Raw genomic sequence first — 5,663 nt, forward strand, 5'->3', positions numbered from 1 at the left:
CTGGTCTACAAAGAGAGTTCTTGTGCTTGTAACCACTGAGCCATCTCTCCAGAAAGAAAGGAAGACAAAGAGGGAACATATCTAAGTCCTTGACAACTTCATATGCTGCTGAATTATATCTGTATGGTAAGTTTCTACTTGTTGAAGTCATTTTTAAGTCAAGGTTTCTGATGTTTGAAGCAAGAAGTTCCTGACACAGGACCTAGGCAGGAATCTGCATGAAAAATAAATACAAGTGAAAATAAATTAGTTGGTCTAAAGAACACTGTGTGGAGTGCTTGTCTACTAGCTTACACAAAGTCTTGAGTTCAATTAGCATCCCATCACCCAAAAAAGATTATGTTGAGGGACGTAGTCCAGATGGTAGCATGCTTGTCTGACATGCATGAAGCCCTGGGTTCTGTCCCCACACCCTGGAAAAACTGGGTGTGGTGGTACATGCTGTTAATCACCGCATGTGGAAAGTGGAGATGAAGCCATGCTGACCGACATGATGGCTCAGCAGGTAGGAAAAGAGCTTGACTTTTAAGATAAGGACCTGAGCTGAACCCTCAGAACTCACAGTTTGGCCGGGTAGTGGTGGCACACACCTTTAATGCCAGCACCCAGGAGGCAGGGGGAGGTGGGTCTCTGTGAATTCGAGGCCAGCCTGGTCTACAAAGTAAACTCCAGGATAGCCAGGGCTACACACAGAAATGTTGTCTTGAAAAATAAAAAAAAAAAAAAAAAAAAAAAAACAAGAGGACATGGGGCCAGGTGTGGTGGTGCAAACATTTCATCCCAGCACTCAGAAGGCAGAGGCAGGCATATCTCTAGTTTGAGGCCAGCCTGGTCTACATACAGAGTTACAGAACAGCCTGTAACACACAGAGAAAAAAAGGGCGTGGATGAGGCTGGAGAGACCACTGAGTGGTTCAGGGCCTGAGTTCAGTTCTCAGCACTCACATTAGGTGGCTCACAGCTAATTCCACTGCCTGTAATTCCAGTTCCAGGAGGCCTGAAGTTCTTCTGGCCACTATGGGTACATATATACATGCAGGCACAAATGCGCACGCGCACGCGCACACACACTGTTTTGTTTTTTTCAAGACAGGGTGAAAGAAAGAAAGAAAGAAAGAAAGAAAGAAAGAAAGAAAGAAAGAAAGAAAGAAAGAAAGAAAAGGAGGGAGGGAGGGAGGGAGGGAGGGAGGGAGGAAGGAAGAGGGGGAACAGGGTACAATGCTTGTTAATTTAATTGCAGCTCTAGAGAAGGAGCTGAGAAGCCCCCAACACTGCCCTATCCAGCGCTACATCTCCAGATGTGTGTGTGTGTGTGTGTGTGTGTGTGTGTGTGTGTGTGTGTGTGTGTGTGTGTGTGTGTGTGTGTTTTGAGTGCCAGGGATCTGAACTCAAATTCTCAGGCACTTTGCCAGTTTAGCTACTGCCTCAGCTCCTTACTGGTCTGTTAGTGTTGTTTTTAGCAGGGTCTTCCTCTGGAAAACCACTGGCTGGAGCCTGCAATCCTATCTCAGCCCTTTCAGTGCTAGGATAACAAGTGTGTACTAATCAACATACACAGTTAAGAAATGTTTAATGTTACACATGAAATGCTCATTGAAAGTGCAGAATTCTATTACTCCTACCCACTGCCAACCACAAAGAAGCAATGTTTACTCTGACAAGTGCTCGCTCCATCTAATTTCTGGAAGTCATCTTTACATGCATTTATTTGCCCCGTAAGTGCTGCTATGACCCCCCCCCCTTAAAGCTGAGAAAAACTAAGTTCCATGATCAGCTCTTTATCAAATGTCTACTACACAGAAAGACAGGATGTGAATTTAACTGCCAATGCAACACACCACAGAAAAATACTGACAGCCCACAAACATCATTCTGCCAAAAGTCAAGTGTTCTCCAACTTGCTGCTTATTCCATTTTGATCTTTTTCTTAAAGCCAGGCTCGGTGGTGCTGTCTGTAATCCCAGCACTCGGGAGTCAAGAAGCAGGCAGGTCTCTGTGAGTTCACGGCCAGCCTGGTCTACAGAGTCCAGGACGCCAAGGCTACACAGAGAAACCATGTCTTGAAAAAAATATATTATTTATTTGGGGGTAAGGGGCACCTGCACACATCACAGCACACATGTGGATGTTAGAAAAAAATTTAAGGAAGTTGGTTCTCCCCTGCCATGTGGTTGCCAGATCAACTCTAGTTCTCAGGATCGACCTCAGCCTCCTGAGTGTTGAGATTGCACATTCCTACGCCTGATTCATCTACCACTATTTGGGGAGGGGGGTGTGCTAGAGATTGAAATAGATCCTTGTACATGTGAGGCAAGAGCTCTACCATTTGGCTACATTTCCAGCTTTCCATCTAACAAGTTTTGACTGTCATTTCATATTCATATTTCATCCCCCCCTCCTCTGAATATTGTTTGTTCATGTCATGGCTCAAAACCCTAACCCAAAAAGGCATAAATATAGGGGTCTTCTTAGATGGCTCAGTAGGTATTGGCACTTACTGTGCCAATATGGGGGTATGAACTCAAGTCCCCAGAACCCAGGCACACTCCCACACCATCTCTGACTCAGCTTCTCACCAGGACTTCTCACAAGACTTTCAGTATCAAGCAATTCCTAGCCAAGAAACAAAAGCAAAATCACCCTATCCTCAATGGATGTGGATGAAGGTAATAGCAGGCATAACACCAAGAAAAGACACTGGAGAAGAACAAGGCTAGGTCTGTAAGCATTCACACAAAGGCAAGACTGAGGGTTTATATTGAATCATGGTCATTGATCAACCCTTCCAGACAGAGCTGAACATTTTTGACCTTTTTTAAATTGGGGGTCTGAGTTGCTATTATCTGTTCCGCATAACCTAATTGGTTTGTTCAGTAATAAAATGTAGAACCTTTAAAAGGGGGCAGTGGGCATGATCCCACATGACTGTAACCCTACCAAAAGGGACACAGGTGGCCAGTCAGCCTAGCTGAAGTGGCAAGTCTCAGTGAGAGACCCTGTCTAAAGGGAATAAGACACGGTGTGATGATAGAAGATATCTGGCCTCCTGCTTCTGCATACATGAGCACAGGCATGCCCACCCATCATGCTTGTGTACAACATGCACGCACGCACGCAAACACAGACACACACAACCACAACAAATGTAAAATACTCATTTTTTTGGTAAGAGAACTTTAAATAGAAGTTTATCTTCTAGAATATACCGATGAGTACAAACATATTCAAGGCTGTTCACTACAAGGCAATAATAAACTTGATAATCAATTAAGTGATTATCAATAGAGGAATTATTAATTAAAATGCCTCCAATTAAGTCTAAACCTGTTTCTCTGCTGCAGCTTATAAACGCTATTGCACACAGATGCGAAAACCACAAATCAAAAAACCAACTTTCTTTTTCTCACCTATCCCATTAAATCCATTAGCAGATCTTTTTTTTTAATATTTTTTATTTATTTTAATTTATGTGCATTGGTGTGAGGGTGTCAGATCTTGGAGTTACCGACAGTTGTGAGCTGCCATGTGGGTGCTGGGAATTGAACCCGGGTCCTTTGGAAGAGCAGGCAGTGCTCTTAACCGCTGAGCCATTTCTCCAGCCCCCCATTAGCAGATCTTATCGTTGTAGCCTTCCAAACATGTAAGGTCATTTCTCTCTTTGGCCACCACCCTAACTCTACACTGAATCTACCAAGATTGTTTCGGCAACCCTACTGATCTGCAAGGTTAAAATCCTACATTAGCTTTTGATGAATTAATGACAAAAACACAGCTCCTGGAACAAGAGAGATGGCTCGGAGACTAAGAGCATCTGCTGTTCCGTTCCCAGCATACACGTCAAGCAGCTAACAATGCCTGTACTTCAGCTCCAAGAAATCTGACATCCTCTTCTGGCCTCTGCAGGCACCCAGCACAAATGTGCCAGATACTCACAGAGACATGTAAATAATAATTCCAACTTCTCAACAGGCATGCAGTCATATGATCAGCTCCCCAGGCACAGTCACTCACCGTCCGATCAGCTCCTCATCATACATGCAATACTACCTGATCAGCTCCTCACCATGCGTGCAATTACTTCATGAGCAGCTTCTCATTAAGCTTGCAGTCGCTGCATAATCAGCATCCTGTGTGCCTCACAAATATGACTTCCTATAGTGCTCCGATTACAAAATAAAATAATTTTTTAAGAAATGAGTGCCCCTGAATATGACACGCCCATTCTCTTCTTACTAAAATTTCTCACAACTGTTCTGGACAGATGGCTCAGAGACTAAGAGCACTTACTGCTCTTACAGAGGACCCAGGTTCAATTCCTAGCATCTGTATGGAAGCTCACAACTGTCTATAACTCTATTCCCAGAGGTCCAGTGATCTCTCCTGACTTCAGAGGGCATAAGACATGAAAGTGGTCCACCTACACACATGCAAGCAAAACACTCATACACATAAAATAATCTTAAAATAAACTGAAATAAAACTCACAACTACTTCGTCCATCAGAAGAGGCTATTTCAATGTCATCACACAACAGACTTGTCTGACAACCTGACATTTCTCAGATCACACATACTATCAATACATTATCACGTGTATTTTTGCTTATAGCACTTATCCATATCTGAAATTAAATTTGTGTCTCTCATCAGTAAAATATTTTCTCCATACAGACAGATGCTAAAACCTCAAGTGTCTAATCTAGTGGGCAAAAGAACTTACAATATAAACACTGTGACCTGAGTGCAATCTCTGGACGTTGTTCCCTGTCCTCCACTTCCATGCCACGGCACTCAGGCATCAACTGTGTCTGTCACATGTACACACCACACCCACACACACCACACACCCACACACACACACACAATAATTTTTAAATTTATTAAAGAAAACACTACAATCCAACTTATACCATTTGATAAAAAATTTTTCTGTTTGTTTTTGTATTTTTGAGACAGGGTCTCTCTATGTAGCCTTGGCTGTCCTAGACTCAAACTCACAGCTACCTGCCTGCCTCTGCCTCCCAAGTGCTAGGATTAAAGGTGTACCGCCACACCCAGCTAATTACTTTTACATGTGTTGGTGTTTTGCCTGCATGTGCACAATGTATGTACACTGCCTGCAGATACCAGAGGACAGCACTGGACTCTCCTGTAACAGAAGTTACAATTATGAGCTGCCATATGGAATGCTGGGGCATGTACCACTGAGTTCTGCCTTCGGCTCTAGTTTCCTCAACCATCCAGAACATCTAAACCTACTGTTGTCATGTTTATGCCCTAACATTCTGAAATGGTAGGTGACTGAATCTCTAAAGGTTTATTTGGTTTTGATCCAATATAGTGTAAGTGCTGAAAGAGAATAGTCTAGTTAAAGTAGCAGATCAAACTGCTGGGCATGGTGGCCTACACCTTTTCTCAGCACTGTCAGAGGCAGAGGCAGGTGGATTTCTGTGAGTTCAAGGCGAGTCCGGTCTACATAATTGAGTCCAGGACAGCCAAGGCTACACAGAGAAACTCCATCTGAAAAAAACAAACAAACACACAACTAGCCTGATATATATAGAGACTTCTGAGTCAGTCAGGACAACATGGTGAGGCTCTGTCTCAATAGACAATAAAAAGTAAAAAAATAAAATTAAATTAAATTTTTAAAAAACAGTAAAC

At 43.1% G+C, this 5,663-nt stretch overlaps 1 protein-coding gene and 1 pseudogene across 12 annotated transcripts in view; one reads left to right on the forward strand and one right to left on the reverse strand.

Annotated features, from left to right (window-relative positions):
• Positions 1-5,663, reverse strand: part of KMT2C (lysine methyltransferase 2C) — a 216,604-nt gene that overhangs the window by 175,159 nt on the left and 35,782 nt on the right. The window lies entirely within an intron of this gene.
• LOC311599035 (ribosomal protein eL39-like 2) lies at positions 1,767-4,830 on the forward strand (annotated as a pseudogene). The gene is made up of 2 exons: positions 1,767-1,811; positions 2,485-4,830. The product of its transcript is annotated as a ribosomal protein eL39-like 2 (transcript).

The sequence above is a fragment of the Acomys minous genome (assembly GCF_964271855.1).
Source record: "Acomys minous genome assembly, chromosome: 6".
Lineage (NCBI taxonomy): Eukaryota > Metazoa > Chordata > Mammalia > Rodentia > Muridae > Acomys > Acomys minous.